A 25,792-nucleotide genomic window follows, 5' to 3' on the forward strand; every position below is an offset into this window, starting at 1 on the left:
AGCCTGTGCTCCGCAACGGGAGAGGCCACAGTAGTGAGAGACCCGCCTACCGCAAAAAAAAAAAAAAAGTGAAAATTTAAAGATGAGTGATTCTGCACAATGCCCTAAAGGGCTGGTTTTACTTTAGTTTTGTTTTCCGTCAGCACTGAGAATGGACAACACATGACAGGGCAGAGGCAGGTGGGAACTTCTGCACAGAAGCTAGAAGCCTGGGGGGTTGCAATGCTGAGGAGGGGACGGAGCTTGTGAACACACACATGCGCACGCACACACACACACACTCACACACTTCTGCAGAGAATACAGACGCCTCTGCTGGTGGTCGAATACCAAGCAGAAGTCGGGATTTTTCTTTCCTTTTGGGTGGTGTGACTCTTCTCCAAGAAGAGTGTTGGAAAAATAAGAATGACATAAAAAATGGAGGTGGGGGGAAGTGTAGGATATTCAGAAAACCATCAGAGTACATTTGCAAAATAAATTTCATGAAAATTATTCTTTAGTTAAATGACAAACATTTGTATGTCTCTTCAGAGCTCTCAAATGCACTTTTGAAAAATTAAGTGACACCATGTTGGATTTGAATTTGAGCATGTGATTTCCTAACAAACATGTTTAAAGTCTATGAAACAAAGCTCAAACATGGACCTCAGCAAAAGAAAATGGAAACTTTAGTACACATCAAATGAATAAGGAATATGACTAAATTTCAAAAGCCTTTCTTTTAGAGGAAATACTCTAATTGACCCAGGTTTTTGTACAAAGTGTGAAATCGTTTGTTAAAAGATATTGTGTGATACAAACTGTTTAGAAACGAGGAAACGTCGTAGCAGTCTGTGTGCTGAGTATAAGTTCCATTTAACAGTTAATACATCCCTAATAAACCATCCTAATTAAAAGCCCCCAGAAAGTTCATTATCTTGATTAAATTAGGCTAATCTCATCAGTGCATCATAGTTAAGAGGATTGTGCCTTTCTTTTTTTTGAGTTTTATTTATTTTTTTTATACAGCAGGTTCTTATTAGTTCAGTATTCAGTGCAGCAGGCTTAGATCTTTTGTCCCACTTTAATTCATCAGCTGCTTGTTGTTTGCTAAGAGAAAGGCCAGAGCCCGAGGCATCCTAGTCTCCCAACCAATTATCCATCCAGTTCTTGGATCCTTTCTACAGGACCTGCCACCTGTTCTTCCACCTTCAGTAGATCTCGTGACAAGGAACTCAGTAGCTCATTTCTGTCTGTTTCAGCTCTGGGTGTAGGGAATCATTTTAGCCATAAGAAACCTCAGGGAACTTTTTTAGATCCTTCAAAATTGATCTGACCTAGTACACGGGCAAATGTTTTTAAGCCTAGATTCATATAACCTGGAAAAACTGGACCAACGAAACATTAAGATCAGAGGGAGACTGATAATTCTTAGCAAAGGAATTGAGAAAAGGCATGAGTGTGAAACAGCGTTCAGGTGTAGCTTGGACCCTGCACCTTTGTGCAGAGCAGAGTAAACTCTTACCTCCCCAGCCGATGAACTGCCAGAATGATAGGTAGTGAGGAAAGGCTTTCTCACAAGGTGCACAGACTTGAAAGGACTGAGTGAGATCCTGGTCACTCTTCCTCTTCCCAAGCGACGCTTAGGAGCCCCAAAGAGGGGCGGCCGAGGCAGAGCTCATAGGCTCTGGACGTCCCCAGACACATATTGGACTGTGGGAATCAGAATCCTCCACAAGACAAATTTCGAGTATATTGTTCTTTTCCTGCACAGCACACACATGGAGGCCTTCTCAGTAGGGACATTTTTAAAATGCAAAAAGCACATATTTTTCTTTGCTATCCAAGCAGAGGAACTGTTACCGTTTTCTGTAACTAGTAAATACCATTTGCTAAAGGCTTGCCCCTTGCCCCGCGAGGGATTCAGAGTTTTTTGTCTTGTTTTGTCTTATGCCAAGTCTTCAAGTCCCTCTGAAGTTCACAAGCTGTGTGTTGTGTGATCACAGTAGCTTCGGGGCGTGCAGAATATAAGCTCTAAATAATGGCATGCAGGTGGGGGTCAGAAAGGAGAGCTTTCTCATCATGGAAGTCTATACATTTTTCAAAGAAAAGGGTTTAAGTCTGCATCCGATTGTAACATTAATTTTAACACTTTTTAGAAATGTAGCCTGTTGGGATGAAATACCTGCTGTAGGTAATTTGCTCAGAAAAGCCCACTGCAGCGGAACCTGCCACTTTGTTTGTTGTTCAAACAGCCAAATAAAACGAGGTGCGGTCGGTCGGCCCGCCCCGCTCACACCCGCGGCCCCTCCCGCCCTGGTGCAGGTCCTCCAGGCTCGGAGCAGGGCCGGTGGCTGTCCCGGAGAACAGCTCACTTTTCTGCACATGCAAGAGTCTGTATTCGCTCCAGGTTGTTGGGAGGAAGGGGACAGCTGCTGCTGTGGACCGCCTGTGTGGCTGTAGTCAGAAAGGTAACTGCAAACAGCATCTCCAGGGTGTGTGAGGCTCTTCCTGGAACTTGATTCCAGGCGTGAGTCAGACCTTGAATCCAGAGGTGTGTGTGTGTGTGGGGTTGTGGCCGTGTGTGTATGTATGTGGTTGTGTGTGTGTGTGTGTATGTGTGGTGTGTGTATGGTTGTGTGTCTGTGGTTGTGTATGGTTGTGTGTGTGTGGTTGTGGCTGTATGTGGTTGTGTGTGTATGGTTGTGTGTGTATGTGAATGGTTGTGTTTGTGTATATGTGTGGTATGTTGTGTGTGTTTGTGGTTTTGTATGTGTGTGGTTTGTGTGGTTTGTGTGTGTGGTTGTGTGTGTGTGGTTGTGGCTGTATGTGGTTGTGTGTGTGTATGGTTGTGTGTGTGTGGTGTGTGTGTGGTTGTGTGTATAGTTTGTGTGTGTGGTTGTGTGTGTGGTTGTGACTGTATGTGGTTGTGGCTGTATTATGTGTGTGTGGTTGTGTGTGTGTGTGGTTGTGGCTGTATGTGGTTGTGTGTGTGGCTGTGTGTACTGCACGTGCGGAAGGCACTCTGTGTCTAGTTGCTGCTGATGGGAGCAGACCCCCTGCCAGCAGTGAGCTTCCTTCCACCCCTGACCCTTCTGTGATCGAATAGTCTCCTTGGAAAGCTGGCGTCTGCCTGCGCGGCTGGAAGGCACACAGAGTGGACTCAAGGGATGGCGTTGGGATGGGGTGGCTTTGCTGGGGGTCCCCTGGGAAAAACTTACCTTGGAGCCCCATGTGTGCACAGGGTCCCTGAGCAGGCCGGCATGCACGTGAACTTCACACACGTGCGCTCTGCTTTCCACGTGTCTGTGGTTCCTCAGCGCCCACGTCAGCTTCACGGAGGCTCGGGAGGCTGGGCTCGTGAGGTTCAAGGTACGGGAGGTCCTGAGGCCCCAGCCTCTGCCGAGGAGCCGCCTGCCCAGGGCTGCGTCTCATTCCCCTGCGGCTGCAGCTCCCTGGGGATGAGACGGGAGACAGAGAAGGAAGCCCTTTCAACCCTAAAAGGTGCAGCTTTTCCAGAAAGGGGTGCCCCTGCGTCTTCTGCCCCTCAGCACCGTCAAGGCCGGAAACCGGGGGCCAGCTCACACACTGGGAAGAGTGGGAGGTGAGGCCTCCTGGACCTTGCTTTGAGGAGGGGTGTTCGCCTGCCGAGGGGAAAGCCGTCTTCAGTGTCGTGGTTTGTCACACGCAGTTAACTCTGGGGCTTTGCAGGAGTCGGAGCAGAACTGTTCTGTGTGTGTTTCCACCCATCCGTGGGGTCGAGGAAGCAGGAGGGCCCGCTGCCCCGTCCCTGCCTTCGTTTTAGTCCCTTTGGGATTTCCTAATTCCGAGGCAATCATTGTATGGAATGGACAAGTTCCAGAAGCACAGAAGGCTGTGTTTCTAATAAACCACCTCCCACTTTATCCCCTTTGGAGTGCAGCTGGAGCTGCAACAATAGCTAATGATTACATGCTGTACCTGCAGCAACAAAGTAGCTGAAATTGCACCGCTGCTGTCTGGTGAAGCCGTCTCCTCCAGGTTCCCAGGCTTGGAAGGTTTGGAAACATCCAGCGTGTTTTCATCCTGCAGGTAGCTTTGAAGCGACTTGTCAGGTCAAGCTAACTGAGTTTTGTGCTTCCATAGATGATCAGTGAGGATGAACCTACTTTTTAACTTGGGAATTGGTGAATGAGCGACAGGAGGTTTGGGGACCTTTCTCCCCTCGTGTTCCGTGAGACTTGCTTTTGTCCACTCGTGGGAATGAATCACATTTACAGAGTGAAAATAGCCACTAAAGCCAAAGCCACACTTTCACGTTGCTCTGGCAGAAGTCTACACGGCTTTGCTGGCTACAGTCCCTGTGTGCTCCTGTCATTTCACTCAGAAATGCCCTGACTTGGACCTTATATTGTATGGTCACCTTGAGCATTTTCCAAAGGCAGGGAAAACCCAGTAACTTCATGTGCCATGGCACAATGGCAGCTTGTCAGAAAAAAAAGGGGAAGGAAAATTCTTAGAGTTAATAGTCAGGGATAGTTGGGAGGTTAGCAATCAGCGTGTCACATTGACTCCTAAGAAAATGATGTTTAAACATAGCCTGTGAAATCAAGCATGGCAAATATGTCTCGATTCAGGTGCCAAGTCTAGCCAACTGGGAGTGGCTGCCCAGAGAAGGACTCAACCCGTTCTGGGGCTGGTGGAAAAAGAGGCATCTCACGCATGCCATCACGGGCACTGGAAGAAGCAGTCGTAAAGGGGAGGCAGGTATCAAATGTCACTGTCGTAGGGTTAGATGGGATCTGAGTGATGATTCAACCCAGTGTGTGTCCACATCACGCTAAATCTTCAACCTGATCCTCGAGGCACGTGTTCTGTGGTCCAGTAGGATTGAGAGTGATGCCTGCCATCTTTCTGTCTCGGAAATTCAGTGCACATTGGCACACAGTGCTAAAAAGTTATATAGTAAAAACAGATGCTTGGTTTCCCTGGTGTTCCATAAACCTATAGGCCGCAGAAGACTTTTTCAACGGTATCTGCCCACTGGCTGCAGAACTACTTTCTAGGGACACATTGGAGGAAACGGGGGTCTAGTTCCTTCCTCACAAACAAGGAAGCTCAGCCCCAAAGAGAGAAGGACTGGGTCTTGTTCAGCTGGGCTGGTCTACGGACCAGGCAGAACCAGAACCGGACTGCGCACTCCCAGCCCTAATCCGCTAACTACCCTCTTAGCGTGGAACCGATTAGAAGCAGCCTGAGGTTTTAATAGCTTCTGGCAGCACACGGACTTGGTGTAAATTCCGCTTGCCTGTTTTTACAGTTGTGTGTTAGGGACAGTGATTAAATATTTTGCCTGTTCAAAGTGTGCAGACATGAGGCGACCTCTCACGGTCAGAACAAAACAAGGGCAAATTATTTTTGAAGTTTCATTTTTTCTGGCTACTTGATCCCCCGCTGCCACCCCACATCTTTTATCTTCCTGTCTTGGGAGATAAAGTGATGATTAGAGATTTGAATTGTTAGACGTGAGTCTGGTTTCAGTTCAAAATCTATTTTATCATTTCCTGGGCTTTGAATTTCAAAGCATCAATCTATTTATTGCTCTCTTTTGGACCATAAGGTTAAAGTACATCTGTTGTCCACACAGATTTAGCTGCTGGCCCTCAAGCTAAGCGGTCACGAAATTATAGCCATAGTAGATTTAGCCAAGGAATAACTTCACTTTGGTCTGCCTGTAAATCCACTCGACAGAATAAACATGGTGTGTCTTGTGGTTCATGGGAACACATGTAAAGAATTAAGAAATCTTTGGTGACAAGACAAAAACTGCTCCATAAAAATTAATTGGTGCTTAATTGAGGATGCGTGAAGTGAGATACTGGCGCACGGCCTGCCTGTGAGTGTAGGCATGAGCGGGGTTCACGCTGGGCAGAGGTTGCCAGTTTCATGTTGGTGATTCTCCAGCTCAGGGCAGAGAGCTGCCCTTCCTTTGGGAGAAAGGGCACCTGGAAAACGGAACCATTGCTGAACCACTCTTGTCCCTGGTGTTTTCTCTACCCTTTATTTCCATCATATTAGCATTAAAGAAGCCGGTTTCTTCCTTTTCTCCAAGCACAGGCTTGCATGAAGCCACGTGGCTGCTTGCGCTTCGGAGAAGGGGCCGCTGTGGGCTGGATTTGCCTTTGTGCGATCACCACTGACACCCTTTGCAGGTGACTTCTTCTGAGAAGTACGAATCAGTGGAGAAGCAAAGCAGAAAACTTTGAATGTAACTCGGTTTCCCCATGAGCGTAAGGAAACTGCCTTATAAGAGAGAAGGAAAACTCAACTGTTTTTAAAGGCTTTCATTTCATAAGGCCTCCTTGTTTCAATTAACTGACTTCGGAGATTGACCGTTCTCCTTAGCAGCGTTGGAGAATATTAGCCATGCTCCACTGATGAAGCTTCGTAAGTTTTATAAGTCAGATTTGTTCGTTTTAAAAGCCACATGTTTAAAATACAGGGTGCAGAAAATTTCCATGACACATCGTTGTGGTGCAGAAAAATAAGGACACCAAGAGAAACTGTGAGTCCTAAAATATATATTTCCTTTTAAGTGGTAGTACTGGAATAGATATTACTAGTCAGCTTGGAAGCCGAGTGCTGCTATATGTGGTTTTTTAACATAAACTATCCGTCTCCCATGCTGGGAAGTATAAACTCTACTTTGCCAGTGGATTTGTTAGTTCCTCTCATTTAGCAGTTGAATTTAGTGTCATAAAAACCAGCACTCTTCCCCTGTCTTGGAAAACCAGAGTGTTCTGAGCTTGCCCAGACGTATATCCCAGCTCCAGTATGCAGTTCTTAGCCAGCCTGCCAGGTGCCAGGGGTCAGAAGGGCAGGAAACAAGGAAAGCCACATTGTAAACGCTAAAATTGTCCTACACTGTCCAAAATGGAAACCTCTGGTGGTCTCCATAGACAGCCACTTGCTCAGAAGCAGCTGCGATGCCCCTGATTTTGCTTATTCTCCTGACCCCTCTCCACCCCAACCGAGGAGTTCCCAGGACTGCAGTCAGATGCAGGCGGTCTCCTCCAACATCGGACTCAGACCAAGTCAGCCATCACATTTAACCTCACCTCGAAATGTAGAAAGTGAACAATTAAATGGGAAACTCTTCTGTGTAAAACACCTTCTTGAATTTCAGTCCTACCACATCCTGCTGGTGCCGTAATAGGAACCTTGAATTTCTGGCAGTGTCTCATTTTTTAGGCTGGAACGTTTGAAAAAAATCCCGAGGAGAAAAAGGCCACAAGAAGAAATATACATGTATATGTATATTAAAACGTTGATTTCAAAATCCAGCACAGAATAATATAAAGAAATACACCATCGTATAGAGCTTTAAATGCTACAGTCCTTTTTTTTTGCTACGTGTTATAATCCTTTATGAATAAAAAGGAAAAATTCAAGACTCACGAAATCCATCAACATTATCCTGTCTCTAATAAATTGATTTCAACCCAAGTATTCTGTGCCTAGCAAGCTGAATCTGTAAGCTGGAGGCTATAACCAACCTTGAAAGATTTTTGAAGCAGTACCTGCTTCCATGTGGTAGGAAAACCCAGTTTCATTAGATGAGCTGATGTCTATACTTGGGATTTCTTCTCCGTTTTCCCTACTACCAGTCTCATGAGATGAAAAACCCGGTTTATCTGCCATCTGTACCCTGGCCAGTCCCTGGGTTGGAATTGAAGTGCAGTCAGCCCCTTGATGGGTGAATAAATGATTGCTTGATGAGTGAATGGATGAATGAATGAATGAGACTGCATCTCCTAACCCGTTTACATTTTATTTCTAACTAATGCAGGGTTATTTTCATACCCCATTTAGTGGCCTCAGAATCTGACAACCAGTCTCAACTGGGTTGCTGTGACGCGGGCATCTCTTCATTCTTTTCACTGGGGATTTACCAGGCGCACGGATGGGCAAGGTTTGCTTCTCAGCTGCTGTCGGGTGGCAATTACATAGCAGCTTAGTGGCTCCACAGAGATTAGAGGAAGAACCAGGAAACTTTGTCACAGCTTGTTTCTATCCATAGTAAAAGGCTCCATGAAAGGTGAAACTACAAGTATTGAGGAAAAGGAAATGTGCAGATTGTCTGGATTTAATCGTCCGTGTTCTGTGGATAAATGGGAGCTGCCTGTATCTTCAATACAATGACAACTACTTCACAAGGTTGTCGGGAGGTAAAACGAGGCTGTATTTGCAAAGCACGTAGCGTATAATAGGCATTTAATAAGTATTCATTCTCTTTCCCTTCATTGGAATCAAATAAGCCCTTAAGAACTATCACTGTTCCCAAACATTTTATCACCTCAACCTAACTGTGAGATTGTATTATACGTGTTTCCCATTTTATAGTAACAGATTAGAAGTATGACAGGAAGCTGAAATTTATCAGAGGTACAGAATGGGTATATAGATAGCTGGATTTGATTTTCTAATGTGCTGTCCAGTGTCCTGTCCACTAAATAAATGGCTTCTGGGTATTAGAAATGGGATGAAAAAATGTCCAGGTGCCCTTCAGCGGAATTCTACCCGAGTAGGCTCTGTCTTAGCACAGGACATGTTTCCACACGGCTGCATCTCAACCAAGGTCTCTTTCCACTCTCACCTTGTAATAAATAGAAGCAGCTTTCAGGATCTGCAGGGAAGTGAAATGTGTTTTGTAGGAGACCAAGGTGAGGACGGCAATGTGTTCCATTACAGGCTTGCGCTTCGGTTGCTGTGTCGCCTGCCACTCCGAGGCACTCGGTTCCACTAGCTGAAGACATTCTGATCTGTTAATGACGTCTGCCTCGGGACGGGGCGGGGAGTGGTGGTGGTGGTGGTGGTGGTGGTGGTGGTGGCGGAGGCGGCGGTGGCGGAGTGTCACACCCGTGCCGTGCCTTCCCCACACCCGGGCTGCGTTGATTTTGTGTGTTTATGTCGTAGCTTGTCTTAAGCCGCGCTAGCAATAAGAATTTAATGGAGGATAAATTGCAGGTCAAAACTGAATCGACAGCCCTGACGTTTACCTCTTCTTTAAAGAATAGTAAGTGTTTCGAGTTCTTTGCCAGGCAGCTGATGGAAATGTTAAGAAATTTAATGAAATAAAGTGACTTTAGCTTATCCGCTGCCTCGCGGTGTCCAGACTTCAAACCTTCAGGATTTCTTAGGTCACATAAGAAGGTGATGTGTCTTTGATCGGCTACAGAAGACTGGAGAAGACCGGTTTCCTCCTCTGATATATGCGTGGAGTTGATGATTTTGAGTTTCATGCTATGCCTTGTAGCTGCACTTCAGTTTGAGTAGGTGAGAGCAGATCAACTTCCCTCTGTGGACATCTTCAGGCAGAAATGACCAGATACGACTTTGGCGGCCCCTCCCTCTGCCAAGCACAGGCTCCGGACGTGCAGGCTCAGCGGCCATGGCTCACGGGCCCAGCCGCTCCATGGCATGTGGGATCCTCCCGGACCGGGGCACGAACCCGCGTCCCCTGCATCGGCAGGCGGACTCTCAACCACTGCGTCACCAGGGAAGCCCCACAGGTGTTATTTTAACGACTTATCTGTTCCAGCCTGTCTTCATTTGTAAGCTTATTCTTCTCTGATGAGTTCAGTGTATGAAAAAGCAGGTGTTGTCATCATTCAGGTGTGGTGAGGCTGACAGGTCAGGAGGAGATGCCTCTGAAACGCTTGTATTACTCACAGGCCCCAGAGCAGGGAGCTCCCTGCGCCATGGGGTGGGGGAGGACAGGGGGTCCCCAGGGTGGGTCGGGAGGCAGAGTGGAAGGGGAGGGGGGGCCTTCACTGTGTCCCTGCAGGAAAGGTTGGTGGGTGGGGCAGGGGAGGCCCCGGGGCTGCTCTGAATGGGGCCATCAGCTCTGGACTCGGAGCTGTCCTGCTTGTCAGTGCCTGGCTGTGGGCGTTAGAGCAGGTGCACGGTGGCCGAGTGGGAGGGCCTGCGGGGGGAGGGGGATGGGCTCTGGGTTGGTGAGTCTTACTGGAAAGGAGCCTGAAGGTGTCACTCACCGTCTCCAGGAACCCGCAGCCCTGGGAGGGGCCACGTCTCCAGGGTCAGCCAGGCCAGCACGTCAAAGCGTCAGAAACACAGACGGTTAAAGACCTGCCAAGTAGGTGCCGTGTGCAGACACGGGGCTGGAGCTCCCAGCCCTGGGGAGCTGCGTGAGCACGGCCATGAGGCTGGGCCCCGCCGAAGCCTCTGTCCTCGTGGGAGAGAAAGGCAGGGGCAGAGTTCATTCCGTAGAAGGTGAAGGACTCAGTGGGGGTCATGACAAGGTCAGGGACCCGACGTGGGTGCATAGCCTCAGAAACACCGCGATATGCTCGGACCCTTCAAAGAAGCAAAGCCGTTCATGACTTACACCTTTCATCAAATAATTTCCTCCATCATTTCTTGAAGTATTTTTCATGCATTCACTAAATATACAACCTTTTCATTTCACCAAGAACCTCAGAATTATGAAGCTTTATAGCGAGGTCTCCTGTCCTCAGATGAAGAGCCTGGACCGGGAAGGTGAACGACTTTTCCTACGGTCTCTGCCGAACATCCCTGTGAGGCCACTGCAGCTCCAGCCGTGAACCAGACACACGTTTATGTGAACAGTGGCTGGAGCCATGGGCCCTGCCTGGTGCCCCAGGGAGGCCCCCCATCTCGATATCTGCAGCCTCTCCCCTCCCCCAGGCCACACCCTGACAGCCCCCATCCCGACAGTGTAGAACTGGCCCCGTGGCAGTTCCTGGGCCCGTAACGCTCTGACTTTCCCTGATGGTGTCGAAGCCACAGAATGACTCACGTTAAGTCTTAGGCTTGCTGCCTGATTTAGAGAAATTTAGTCTTTTGTCTGCGCTATTTCTTCTACGTGCTACAACCTAAGATGCTTTGAAAATGTCGTCCATGGAGCTGGAGAACAAAAAGCATGAGTGTTTAAAAAGCAAAAGCCAGGTCATCCCTGGGGTTTGTAAGCACCACCCGCATCACCACGTGCCACGTTGGTGTCACGAGGCACCATCCCCAAGACCAGATAGGTGTGTTAGGCTGTGGCCAGCGTGCATTTGTACCTGAACCTTTTTGCCAGTGTTCAGTGTAGTTCAAGTACTTTATTGTGCTTCCCGATCATGTTCTTCAGGCTTACACTTATCATCATTGCTCAGATTATAATCGGTCTTTTTTTTTTGGTCTGTACCATGCGGCTTGTGGGATCTCATGTCCCCAGCCAGGGGGTCGAACCTGGGGCATGGCAGTGAAAGCACCGAGTCCTAACCACTGGACCACCAGGGAAGTCCCAGATTATAATTGGTCTTAATTCATTTTTTAAAAACCGCAGGCTCTATGGGATGAATGTGCCAGAAAAGCATCGTGCAACATACACACGGGATGTTAGCAGATGCAAAATGAGAAAGAGTCGCATGGCCAAGTAAGATGAATGAATGCTGGATTAAACAACATTAAACTAATTTGTTTTCTGCAGGACTTCTCAGGGCCTTTAATAAGAAAATCTTAATTACATGAAGGAGCGATATATACATATACATGTACATAATAGGTAGCATCTTCCAAATCTGTTAGGCCACAGAGCCTTCACCATTTGTTTTTCTCTTGGGCAGCATATTCTAAAGTAACAAGTGGCAGGTAGTAAGTATTTTTAAAGCACCAACTAGGTGCAGTACACTATGGATCAATGAAAGAGAGTCCATTTCCTGGATGAGGAAGTAAGGCCTAAACGCATTAGGCCTCAGATAGTGATATAAAGAAACACCACGGAGGATAGGAAGTGACATAGTATCAATTGTCAAGTGAATAAGGCTACAATTTTTTGAGTGTAGAGGAGAGAGAAACAAACAACATATTTTTGCAGCTACAGAACACATACAATACGGCTTCTCTGCTCAAGAAGTGAGGATGCAGGCCCCGTGATGCAGGCTGGCCTGGTCCATGTGTGACAGACTGGAACTGCTTCCCCTTCACATGAATGTGAATCACTGGGGTCTGAACCGACTCAGTGGGCTTGGGATGGTGGTCGAGATTCTGCGTTTCTTTTATTTTTTAAATTTTTAATTTTTTTATTGAAGTACAGTTGATTTACAATGTGTTAATTTCTGCTGTACAGCAAAGTGATTCAGTTATATATATATATATATATATATATATATACTCTTTTTTAAAGTATTCTTTTCCATTATGGTTTATCATAGGATATTGAATATAGTTCCCTGTGCTATACAGTAGGACCTTGTTGTTTATCCATTCTATATATAAAAGCTTATATCTGCTAACCCCAAACTCCCAATCCATCCCTCTGCTACCCCCTCCCCCTTGGTAACCGCCAGTTTGTTCTCTATGTCTGTGAGTCTGTTTCTGTTTCATAGACAGCTTCATTAGTGTCATATTTTAGATTCTATATATAAATGATATCATAGGATATTTGTCTTTCTCTGTCTGACTTACTTCAGTTACTGTGATCATCTCCAGGTCCTTCCACGTTACTGCATGTGGTATTATTTCATTCTTTTTTATGGCTGAGTAATATTCCATTGTATATATGTGCCACATCTTCTTTATCCATTCCTTTATCCATTCCTTTATCCATTTATCCTTTATCCATTCCTTTATCCATTCCTGATGGACATTTAGGTTGTTTTCATGTCCTGGCTATTGTAAACAGTGCTGCAGTGAACATTGGAGTGCATGTATCTTTTTGAATTATAGTTTTCTCAGGGTATATGCCCAGGAGTGGGATTGCTGGATCATGTGGTAGTTCTGTTTTTAGTTTTCTGCGAGACCTGCAGAGATTCTGCATTTCTAACAAGCTCCTGAATGGTGCTGATGCCACTCACTGGTCCAAGGACCACACTTTTCCTGTAAAATCCAGATAATAAGTGTTGCAGGACTTGTGGGCCGTGCAGTCTGGCCCAGCAACCCAGCTGTTGCTGCAGCACAAAGGTGGCCACAGACACTGTGTTAGTTCAAGGGCACGGTTGTGATCCCCCAAGACTTTGTTTATAGACTCTGAAATCTGACCTTTATATAATTTCCATGTGTCACAAAATAACTCTTCTGATTGTTTTCCTCACCTTTAAAAACATGGAAACCATGGCTTGGTTCACGGGCCTCAGGAAAGCAGGTGGTGGCCTGCAGGCTGTGTGCACAGCCTGAGGTCAGGGTGTCACAGCCCTGGGGTGGCCGGCAGGGGTGTCCCAAGGAGCTTATCTAACCAAGGCAATCAATCGTCCTCTCTTTTAAACCTTAATTGTGTTTTTTCATGCCTCATTTTCCCTCTGACAGTTGGTTCTTATCTTTTTATGGCAGTGTAACTCACCCTAGGTAACGTACAGACACCTAGACTCTGGCCGGTTCCAGAGTCCACCAGGCTCGACTCTTCCAGGCCTCTAGTACCTGACATGGCGCTGTCCACGTGGAAGATGCCCGGCAAGCGTGTGCTCGGTAGAGCTGAGTCTGTTGAAGGCACCTTTCGCTTGCTTGTGAGGAGTGCAGCTCCAGGGTGGGATGGGCACCGAGGGTGAGGGGAGAATTGCAGGGAGCAGAGAGGAAGCAGGTCATACGTGAGGGCTGCATAGGAAACGAGAACTCCATGCAGATACCTGACAGAAACAGGATTCGGATAGGAACATGATAGAAAGGAAAACCTGGGCCAAGTTACAGGAAAGCAGACAATAAAGATCTAAAGTTTAGGGAATGGTTCATGTAGGGAAGAGTGTCGAGTGCTTTCACCTGCCACAGGATAAAGACTCCCTAGCTTGCCAGGGATGAAGAGCTCAATTAAAAGACTTCAGGTCGAGTAACACTGGAGCCATACACAGTTCTCCGGGCGGGGGGGGGCGGGGTGAGGATCTGGCCTGTGATTGTGGAAACAGCAGAGAAGGAGGGACTAGAAAATGGTTCTCGGCCAGAATGTTCTCCAGGACTTTATGAAAACAAAGGAAATCACAAACTACTCAGAATCATGAAATACTGCCCTTCTCAACTGCCTCAAAAGCAATATACCTTGCATTGCATTAGATGCTCAGTTGGCTGGGTTTTTTTTTTTTTTTTTTTTTTTTTTTTTGCGGTATGCGGGCCTCCCATGACTCATGGGCCCAGCCGCTCCGCCGCATGTGGGATCTTCCCGGACTGGGGCACGAACCTGCGTCCCCTGCATCGGCAGGTGGACTCTCAACCACTGCGCCACCAGGGAAGCCCTTTATATGGTTTTTAATTCCCGAAGTCATGTCTGTTCTTTTCCAAATATCCCGTACTTATTTTTTTAATATAGTTTCTGGAGTTAATATGCTAAGTATTAGCAAACTGGCTTGTTTTATTAACTTTCAGACTAAATATAGACAGAAGCCTATATTATGCTATCTAAATGCAGAAAAGGTTAGTTTTCACTGACATAAAAAGGATGCCAAGTCCAAAGAATTTTATAGAGGATCAGACTCAGGGAAAATCTCTCAGTGCTGATTAAGAGCTAAATGGACAATTCTGTCCCAGAGAATTCAGTCCTTTTAGTTGTCAGTGGCACGTTCCTTCGTATTTCTTTAAAACTAAATCACGTTTGTGGGGAGGAGGGTTAGGGCAGCTTTGTATTTTTTTGTAAAAATCCTGTTGAGAGTTTGAGGTGCTCAGGGAATAAAGGAAAGGGTGTGAGGGGGAACCCGCATAGAAACAGTCTGGCCACCTGCCACCTCCCATACCAAGGGCCTGGTCGATGGGAAGGGGTGAGACCAGCAAGAATGAATTACAGAGCACTGCTGCCCCTGCCCGCATCATGGGGGCTGGGCACGCTGCTGGAAGGTTCTCTAAATATCAGAAATGTGGAAGGCGTTAACTCTGTTCCTGCCCAGCTGACCATGTCAACAGGAACATTGCTGCCCAGGGTCTGTAACATGACAGTGTCTCCCTTGATACTGTACATTAAGTATTTTTTTTTTTTTTTTTTTTTTTCTTTTGCGGTACGCGGGCCTCTCACTGCCGTGGCCTCTCCCGTTGCGGACCACAGGCTCCGGACGCGCAGGCTCAGCGGCCATGGCTCACGGGCCCAGCCGCTCCGCGGCACGTGGGACCCTCCCGGATCGGGGCACGAACCCGCGTCCCCTGCATCGGCAGGCAGACTCCCAACCACTGCGCCACCAGGGAAGCCCTACATTAAGTATTTTGAGCACAATGTTTATATTACTTTCGTATTTTTCTTTAGATAAGAACAATAGATAAAATTGTAATAGACGTGAGAGGCGCTGGTGATAAAACATTTTTGTAAGACACTTGGAACTTGTGTTCTTTTCATTTTGTAACTGAAATGGTCTTTCCCAGTGTGATGATGTCCCTTATTTCCAGGTTGATGAAATGTACAAGGTGCTTGACAAAGAAAACCCATGGGAATTGTCTAGCCATGCATTTCATGGTCTCAAATGTAATAGCATTTAGTAAGGTTAGTAACACGGACACAGGTCTTTTTTTATCAGACAGGCATCTCGTTACATAGCATCTCGCCTTTCACTTCTGCTTTATTATTTTAAACATCCCCTTTTTCTTTCTCTCCCTCCTGTCCTGGGACTACCGTTTGGCCAGCAGATGGTTCTGTGAGGGGATCGAGCTGCACGACAGTCCCGACATCCAGATCCGCTGGGACGGGGGCGACCTGCACACGCTGGTCATAGCCGAGGCCTTTGAGGACGACACAGGGCGCTACACCTGCCTGGCCGCGAACCCCGGTGGCTCTGACACCACATCGGCCGAGGTGTTCATTGAAGGTACCCAGGGATGTGGGGTGGGGGCGTGGGGTGCCGAGTGGGCAGGGGCCCACTGCTTCTTGTGAACGTGGTTTTCCAGTGTTGTGAGTCAAACCTCATTTATCCTCCAGGGCAGATAAATCGAGTGGCTCTGACACTTGGGTGTACGTCTACGTCGACAATGTCTGATGTCAACATTCGTTCCTTTTCATTTAAAACATTTCAGCTACGTGAATTTATTTAGAATACTAAGTGTCCAACTTATTCCTGGTTTCTCTGGCGGACGAAGAATGTGGGCATATTAAAATACTAGAAATACTAGACCTGTCAACCAAAGTTAAACTCTCAAAGACTTAGGAGATCATTCACAGGGATATTAAGCAGTTGAGTATTTTTAAATGTTCTCATTTCTATTAGATTCTAGAACTTTTCCTTTTTTGTTAGGATGCTGCTATTTCTGCTAAGTGTACCATGGACTTGTAATCACTAGGTCAAAAAATTTCCAGAATCAGTGTTGCATTAAAGAGGGGTGGGCAGAGAGTAGAATATCTCTATTGTTCTAACAATTCATTTTTGACGAGACTCAGCCTATAGGGAATTAGAAAACTTACTATCAAAGTATATAGTTTACATCACTGTTGCATTTTTATCACTATCAATCACTTAAGTTGGAAGTGGCTTAAACACCAGTGTTCTGTGTCCCTAAAGTCATAAATTGGTGAGTAGCCTTGTAATTGCTTGCATTTAAAAATAGTAGCTGGAACGCAGAGAGAAAATTGAAATCCTTGAGGTCTCCAGTACCTTAATCTTCATCTTTTTACTAAATTTTTTTTTACTCTTTAATAGCACTAAATTTCTTTGTTTTTTAAAGTAGAAGAAAGCAAGATGTGAACCATTATTTATAGCCCTTGTAAGAACTGGCAAAAAAAATAAATTAGTTTTAGAAGTAACTGTTACTACCAACTAAAACTATGTGCCTTTACTTTTAATAAAAGTGTCCCCTGCATTGTCTTTGAAGGCGTCTGTGAGCTCCTTCGGGGACTTTGTCCTGCTAATAAGAGCAAACCTTCTGTATTAACAATAAGTGATGCTACATGGCAGTTACATGTACACACACGTGCAGACACGGTCATTTAAACCTCACCGTGAACCTGAGAGGTGTTATCAGGGTCCCCTTTTACACATGGGTAAACTGAGCCTGGGAAGGTGAAAGGGACCTGTCCAAAGTCACTCCAGGATTTGGACCCAGTCCGTCTTACTCCAGGGCCCATATCCTATTCGCTATGTCACAAGTATCTCAAAGTGCTAAATGAACAGGAAAAGAATGGCAAAAAGATTTTTAGCATTTAATAAGCGAGCAGTGAGTATCAGTCATGGGCTGACTGTGGAGCAAACTTCTTGAAGCATTTTAGAATACAGAGGAGGAAAGTTAAACTTCCATTAAAAAAAAAAAACAAAACCCATTTGCTAATGATGGTCAGATTTGTCTTTCAACCAAGTTCAACTAGAGCTGCGTAAAATTAAATGCTTTCAAGATTGCTAGAAATGGGTACTTCAGTGTGGATTGCTTCTGTACTACAGACATTAAATCACGTCAGTTTTACGTACTAGTTTACCAACTCGATCCAGCCACGTTTATTAAGGCCTTGCTCTGTGCCAGACAGTGTGGTGCAGATATGATGGGGATGGGCACTGCTATCAAGGAGTTCCCAATCTAACAGCCCAGATGGACACATTTTTTAAAAAAGAATATAAAGTAAGTGATGTTATAAGTGATATAACAGATATCTAAAGTGTTATAAGGATACAAATGAACTTAAAAGATTAACTGCAAGGTATATAAGACACACTAACTTTCATAGAATAAGAGGAACTATTTCTCTGCCTTGGAAACCACTTCAGGATCTGACTCTGGAGGTCCAAAACATGCATGCCATGGCCTTTAACTTTATTTCATTAAATTGAGCTCTGCCACGTAGAAAGCCCCTGCAGTGCAGTCCTCTCCTGCCTTTGGGGTCTCTGCATGAACTACTTAATGTGGGAAAAGCACCCCCAGTTCTACCTGCCACGCGTGGTCCATGCCCAGGGCTCCACAGAGGTGGCGGGTGTTCCTAGTGTCCCTTTTTGCACCTGAGGACCCTGCATTGGCTTAGACAGCCCCCCAGCTGCGGGTCTGGCTTCAGATCTTTGTGCTGAGGAGAGGAGGGGTCTGGGCAGAGCCGGAATAAAGAGCCCTTAAGCATGAGCCTCCTAAGCCTCCTGGAAAGTGCGTTAGGAAACTGGCTCATCGTCCCCATGAAATATGGGTGATAACTTTTTTAAAGCCTGATTTTGGGGTATTTTTATCCCTAAGAACAATTACGTGAAATGGAAGGGAATTTTACATAAATTCTTAGGCTCCTATTATGACTGAAAGGAAGAAGTGTTTATGTTTTCCTTACTGCAGCACTAAATTAGACTTAGGAGTATCTCTGTTGTCCCTAAACCACATTGCTGTTGCTATGTCAGCGTGCAGTATGCGGGTGGAGGTGGGTACCAGAGGGTAGGAAGTTTTCTATAGATTTAAAAACCTTGAGGAAACCTTCCCTAAAAGTTTAACAACCTACTAGTTGGAAACTGTCTAAATTTCACTGCCTTGTGCAGCAACTTTTAGAATGATAACGAGGAAATTTCAGTTTAAGAACAGTAACTAAGGGGCTTCCCTGGTGGTGCAGTGGTTAAGAATCTGCCTGCCAATGCAGGGGACACAGGTTCGAGCCCTGGTCTGGGAAGATCCCACATGCCGCAGAGCATCTAAGCCCGTGCACCACAACTACTGAGCCTGCGCTCAAGAGCCCGTGAGCCACAACTACTGGGCCTGCACTCTAGAGCCCGAGAGCCACAACTTCTGAGCCCGCGTGCCACAACTACTGGGCCTGCGCTCTAGAGCCCGTGTGCCACAACTACTGAGCCTGCACTCTAGAGCCCGAGAGCCACAACTTCTGAGCCCGCGTGCCACAACTACTGGGCCTGCGCTCTAGAGCCCAAGAGCCACAACTTCTGAGCCTGCATGCCACAACTACTGAGCCTGCGCTTTAGAGCCCGTGAGCCACAACTACTGAGCCTGCACTCTAGAGCCCGTGAGCCACAACTACTGAGCCTGCACTCTAGAGCCCGTGAGCCACAACTACTGAGCCTGCACTCTAGAGCCCGAGAGCCACAACTGCTCAGCCCACGTGCCACAACTCCTGAAGCCCATGCGTCTAGAGCCCGTGCTCCGTAACAAGAGAAGTCACTGCAATGAGAAGCCTGGCACGGCAACGAAGAGTAGCCCCCGCTCGCCGCAACTAGAGAAAGCCCGCGTGCAGCAACAAAGACCCAAGGCAGCCAAAAATAAATAAAAAAACAAACAAACAAACAAAAAACCCAAAACCAGGAACTAACTTTTATCTCCTAGTTTTAACTAGGAACCGAGCCCTGGTCTTCGTTTTCACCTGGATTATCTCATTTAATCCTTACAAGAATCACCCCATTCTGTGGCTGAGGAAACGGCAGCTTAGGGAGACTTGTAGGGCCCCAGACCTCACACACACACTCACACTCCCCTGAGCTTCAAGGACTAAACCCAGTCAGTGTGACCTCTTAAGTCTGAATAGCCACAGGGGAAAATGCAGGTGAACCTTGGGTCTTGGGGCAGCAGGGTCGTCATCTGCATCCAGTAACAGGCCTGGGATGTGTGCCTGGAACATCTCAGGACACCACTGAGCTTTTGGTCATTGGTCACGTGTTCACTGAAGGTCCCCTGGAAGGCAGGCGGTGGGCCAGGCACTGGGTGGGGACACTTGGCAGGACAGGCAGGCCTCGGTCCTCGCTGCGCCGACACTCCAGGAAAGGAGGGACGGGCCCCCCTCGTAAATAACCCCAGCCCCAGCCAGCAGGTGCTGGGAAGAGAAGAAAGGTGGGTGAGGGTAGGGGGAGGAGGGCCTCCCTGAGGAGGTGACATCCGACCTCAGTCTGGACTCTGAGAGGAAGCGATGCGGAGGCCGATGGGGCAAGTGCTGCAGACAGAAGTAGGGGCGAGGCTTGGCAGGAGGGGCGGGTGTGCCCAGGAGTGCAGAGGGTGGCAGCTGGGCGGCAGGCAGCTCACACGGGTCGTGGTGCCTTGTGGTCACTGTTAGCCGGCCGGCCTTTATTCTACTGAAAATCGCCACTTGCGGAGCGTTTAAACTGAAAAGTCAGATTATCTGATTTCCATTTTTAAACTGAAGTTTGGCTTGTAATCGGGAGCCTGGTGAGAAGCGTGCCGTGGCAGGACCGGACGGAGCTGGCAGGGCTGCAGGAGCACGCCGTGTAGACGGGGGCAGAGGCAGGCAGACTGCAAAGCCACATGGCGGGTTAGGTATGGGCTGAGGGGCCATGGGAACGAGCAGACCCCGTGGATTTCGGCTCCACCGTTGGGCGTCTGTGGGGGGGGGGGCGAGGAGTGGGCTGGGGCGCAGAGGGACGTAGGTGATCCGTTTGCACAGCCGCATTTGGACGGCCGAGTGGACACAGGTGTGGGCAGGTGGCCATGCGGGTGCAGTGAGCGCCCAGGGCGAGGACGTGCACTTGGAGCTTCAGGATGTAGATGGTAACCGAAGACACGGGAATAGGCGGGACCGCGTCTGAGCCTGGGCGACCCTTCCCACGCGAAGATGCTCCGGGAGGAGGTGCCGGCGTAGGAGCGTGAGAGGAGGGCCCTGTGGGCGGGGAGGCTGGGGGGGCGGGTCGGTGTTTGAGAGGGTAGGGCCGTGCAGCTTGGGCCCCCCGCTGCCGGAGGCCAGCGCTGAGGACAGGAGGGGCAGGTGTGGTTGCTGTGGGGGATGTTAGTAAGAGGGGCTCGGAGAGCCTGGAGGGACCGAACGCCGCGCGTCTGCGGGACCCGGAAGGACGCACGGGAACGCGTTGGGGGGCGCCAGGGAGGTTCTGCCCAAGCACCGGCAGAGCCAGGGGCCGGTATCTGGACGGGAGCGCCGGGTCAGGATGCTTTGTGAGCCTGTTTGCCTGTGGGTTTTCGTAGCAGGATTTCTAGAGTATATTTCCATGCTGATGAAAACGGTCCAAGCGAGAAAACGCGGATCCTGCAGGGGGGTGGGGGGAGTGTGAGGTGCCAGGGAGCCAGTTCCTGGAAAAAGAGAAGGAAACGGCCTCCGCCCACAGTGTGCAGGTGGCGAAGAGCTGCTCTCAACAGTTGCACGGTAGAAATGGGACAGGTGAGCACAGACACGTGAACTAAACGTGGACATCCCACGTTTGCATCCCTGCCGCCCCTCCTGACCCTGTCGTGGACGGCACAGATCTTTACAGCTCGGGGAGCACCGAAGGGGGCAGGAGGGGGGTTCCCAAGTGTGCGATGAGGAAGCTGGGTTACACCCAGCCCTGACCCCGTGGTCGGGGAGTTGAGCTGGATGGGGGTGGAGGGGACGGCATAAAGACGGTGGGGAAGGGCAGGAATTCTGAGCGTGGCGCACGCCGGCAGACCTTGTGTGATGTTTATTTGTAGGTTCTCCAAGCTTGTCACAATCAGATAAGACGTGTGCCCCTTTTAAGTGACATTTCAAAGTGTGTGGAAATGTTATACAAGGAACGGTCCCTGTGGCTGCAGCAGGACAAAGCCGATCTGAGCGAAAGGTTCCTTCTGCTGGATCTGGAAGACTTGCTGTGAGAAGCTGATGGAGTCTAAGCTCAGCTTTGCGCATTCTCCACAGTATTCATTTTTAAATATCCTTCCTGGTATTTTCTGGCCAGCCCAGCTCCCAGCTCCAAGACCCAGAACAGCGACTGGATGGCTCTTTGCTTCAGTTTCTCCGTCTCTGCCTGGAGAAATTGATGTTCTCGTAAGAAATGAGTGAGTTAATCACCTAGAGGGGGACCGACACACAGTGTGAGCTATTGTTGCTGTTATAGAAATAGCACATTTTCATTTTAAAAAATCTAAAACATGGAAATAAAGATATAAAAGTCATGTGTAATCCCACCACCCTGTGTCCACCACTCTTAAAAATTTTTATTGTTCAATCTTTTATCTAAATGTGTATATTATATTCTACATACTCTTTGGTATATATTTTTAATTTAATTTAATCCGTCACGAACATCTATGCCTGTCATTGCAGTTCTTTAAAACTCATTTTAATGCTTTTATAGTCATTCATCATTTATAAATTTTTAAATCATTGGCATTGCTTCAATTACTCTTATCTGAGACAGCAAATGATTGTTTCTGGTAATTATAGCAACTGAGAAAGGAGAGGGGAAAAAATGAGTAGTGTGAGTGGGGAGCAGAGTGTATTTACGCCTTAATTTTGAAAAACAAACATGGACCAAACGATGAACTAACTCCATGGCTGGATTCACTAAAGTCACTCAGGGACTTAAAATGTAAATATAAATAAAGATAAATAGATAGTTTTTTTTAATGGTTAATACCTGCTTTTAGGAAGACTTCCTATTTTCTGAATTTGAAGCTGTATTCAGTTTGCTTCCACTCAGAAATATAGCCTTTTCTATATTGCTAAGGTAGATATTAGATTGACAAAAATAATTAAAACATGGTGTTTCCATGAATATGGGGGAAATGGGCATTTTGACATACAGTCGTCCCTCAGTATCCGCAAGGGGATTGGTTTCAGGACCCCCCAGGGATACCAAAATCCAAGGATGCTCAAGTCCCTTATCTAAAACGGTAGAGTATTAGCATATAACCTACGTAAACTTTAAATCATCTCTACATTACTTATAATACCTAATGTAATGCTATGTAAATAGCTACTGGTGGGCAGCAGAGGCAAGTTTGCTTTGGGGAACTTTCTGGAATTTTATGTATATATATTTTTTGACCTGCGGTCGGTTGAATCCACAGATGCAGAACCCGTGGATATGGAGAGCCAACTGTATCTGTATTTTACACACCTTTCTGGGGAGCCGTTTAACATGGAAATAAATATATCTGTTGATAGTAGAATGAAACAAATTCTGGTAAATCGCCACAAATGTATTTGAAGCAGCCATTAGAAAACTATAAAGCACGTTTATTAACGTGGAAAGGCACTTCACAATGTATTGAGTGGGGAAAAAACAGAAATTGAACAGTATTACGTCATATGTTTATTATACGTGTGCACAGGGGTAAACTTCAGCAGGATACGATCCAACGTGTCTGGGTGGTGGTATTCCGAATGATTTTTTTCTTTAATTTTTGCTATTGTGCCTTTTCTGGGTCTTTTTCTACAAGGAAGTATTACACGGGGTAAGTTTTAAAATGGTGAGGGAGCACCTTTTAGAGGCAAGATGGGAGGCTCATGGTTGTGACTTTCCCGCCTGCTCTCCATCACTAGAGCAGCTCAGGGACCACCAGCATTGATTCCCCACTGCGTGGAGAACAGTGTAGACACAGGTGACCTGTAGGCAGGTGAACAGTTGATGAGCAGACGGGCAGGGGGTGACCACAAATGCTGGGGCCCTGCCCCTTTTAGCTGGGATTTGAGAAACAGACACGGATGAATGTCCCCCTGAGCCGGGGGTGTTCTCCCCTGCCCTGTAGGTGCAGAGCTGGGGACCGAGGGGTGGGAACAGAAGGGGAGTGAGGGGGGATCGCCCTGGGGGAAAGGGGCCTGCAGAGCAGCTCTGTCCCCACCCCAGGTGGGAGGTGACATTGAGATGCCAGCAGGCTCGGTCAGGTGTGCAAACACGAGCAAGCGCATCCTTATCCAGTGGACGTGAACCTCTCTGGTCCTTGTTTCCCGGCAAGTCAGTGAGGAAAAAGCCTCAACAAAGAGCGAAAGCAAGAATGGCTTTTTAGTCATCAGAGGGGATTTTTCCAGTGATCTAAACGTTGGGAATCAGATGAAAAATAGCTATTCCTCTCCCCGGCTTCTGGCCGCTGAGTGTCTCTGGTGCCGTCCTTGGGGCCTGCCTGCTCCCGAGGGCTCTCCGGGGTCTGGGGGGCTGCCCGCCCTCGGGCCATGGTGACCTGCTGACCCCAGCCTGCTGGGGTGCCAGCGTTTCTCCTTGTCTGTCACCTGGTTTTGCTGCTTTGCTGTTTGTCTTGCTCGGTTTCCCTAGTTCCTCCTGCACAGGTAGTTTGCCCCTCAACCACGCTCGTGCCCAGACACCAAGTCCAGCCGCGCTGGCCGGTGTGAAAACCCACCCTGTGTCCCTGGCCTCCCCCCACCCCCCCCAAACCCGCAGCTGCTTGCTCGTCCCCCAGCTCACCCCCTGTCACTCATCCCAGCAGAATCACCAGCCTGCCCTGAGCACCGGAGACGGCGGCTGGGGGCGGGGACGCGTGGTCTGGGGGAGCCGGGGCCTCAAGTTCAGACCCTGTGCCACTGCCGTGCAGTCCCGTGGCCTCACGCAGCCCCTTCCCCTCCCTGGTTCCTCGGGTCTCTGGTCTGTAGTTGGACGCAGCTTCCCCTCTTAGGGAGGCTCATCATCGTGATGACCAAACGCCGACCCAGCCGATGGCCAGGCACGTGGCTCTACTCAGAATGGGTGTGCCCTTCCTGGCCACACCTCAGTCCAGTCCTCAGAGGTGTGATGTCCTGAGTGGCTGAGCAGCTCCGAAGAGGCAGCACAGAACATGTCTGGGCCACTCGGAAAGGACAGAAATCAAGGAGGGACCCTGTAGGCACTTCCCATGAGAGCAGATGATGTAATTAAAGGTTCAGACGTGGGGAGAGGCCAGGAGGGGGAGCTCTCTGCTCCTCTGATCTTTATCCGGAGCCCCTGTTGGCAGAGGCTCCCTTGCACCCTGCATTCCCATCCCTCCCCGGACCCCCAGCTTTATGCCGTCCCATTTCACTAACCACCACGTCCTGCGTTTATTTGTCTGCGTCTGTGTCCGCATAGAATGGAAGCTCCCCAAGGGCAGGGAGGGGTGTACTCTTCACTCCAGCATCCTCGTTACACAGCCGGGTGTGCACGAGACTAGTGGAAATAGCAGGCTTTTAATTTACTGAGCAGAACTCATGGGTCATCTAAGTTTATTATTTTGTTTCAAACAGGAAAGGTGTGTTATAGGAAAATTAACCTGACATAGATGAAGACAAATTTCAGAGAGAGATTTGGGAGGACAGGGTGGTCTGTGTGTCGTGATGGTCCAGGACTGGGGATTGCTGTAGAAATAAATAGGAAGGACCACAAACACCCTGCAGTCACCTAAGCAGGGCTTTTACCATCAGTAATAGCAGGAAAGCCATGGTAGAGAACAGTCACGGGAGGGAGCACGAGGCACTCTTGCCAAGAGAATTAGGTAAACGTGTACATTCTTAATGTATCAACAGGCAAATAGAACCAACTACAAAGAGCACAAGTATACAGCAGCAACTAACACAACAATGTAAAGCAATTATACTCCAATAAAGATGTTAAAAAACAACAAAAAAGCACATGTAGTGTGATTGCATTTGTACAAATACATGCACAAATATACAGCCATCCCCCCTCATCAGAGGTTTCACTTTCCGTAGTTTCAGTTACCACGGTCAACTGTGATCCAGAAATATTTTATGGAAAATTCCAGAAATAAATGGTCAGTTTTCAATTCTGCCATCTGAGCAGTGTGATGAAATCGCTTGCCTCAGCTTCGACCTCCAGGATTTGAGTCATCCCTGTGTTCAGCGTGTGCTGCCTGTTAGTCACCTAGGTTGTCATGCTGACTGTCCCAGCGCTCGTGTTCACTCACCCTGATTTTATTGATACTAAAAATGGCCCCAAAGCACCAGAGGAGTGATACTGGTAGTTTGGACGTGCCAGAGAAGCCGTGCAGTGCTTCAAGTGAAAGGTGAAAGTTAATAAGGAAAGAAAAGAAAAAAAAAGTATGCTAAGGTTGCTAAGATATACGGTAAGAACAAATCTTTTGTCTGACAGGTTGTGAAGAAGGAAAAAGAAATCCATGTTCGTTTTGCTGTCGTGCCTCAAACTCTAAATGTTACAGCCACAGTGCATACATAAGTGCTTAGTTAAGATAGAAAAGGCATCAAATTTGTACAATAAGATGTTTTGAGAGAGACCACATTCATATAACTTTATTATCATTTTTA

At 47.7% G+C, this 25,792-nt stretch overlaps 1 protein-coding gene across 2 annotated transcripts in view; it reads left to right on the plus strand.

Moving 5' to 3' along the window:
• The window catches only part of PALLD (palladin, cytoskeletal associated protein), a 276,660-nt gene that overhangs the window by 19,031 nt on the left and 231,837 nt on the right, over positions 1 to 25,792 (plus strand). The window contains exons 1-2 of one of the 2 annotated variants that reach the window (XM_049711351.1): positions 2,298 to 2,450; positions 15,574 to 15,752. The gene's annotated coding sequence lies outside the window, so the exon portion shown is untranslated. Of the gene's footprint in view, positions 1 to 2,297; positions 2,451 to 15,573; positions 15,753 to 25,792 lie in introns of those variants that run through there. The other variant, XM_049711349.1, reaches the window with a different exon arrangement.

The sequence above is a fragment of the Orcinus orca genome, chromosome 6 (genome assembly GCF_937001465.1).
Source record: "Orcinus orca chromosome 6, mOrcOrc1.1, whole genome shotgun sequence".
NCBI classification, from domain to species: Eukaryota; Metazoa; Chordata; class Mammalia; order Artiodactyla; family Delphinidae; genus Orcinus; species Orcinus orca.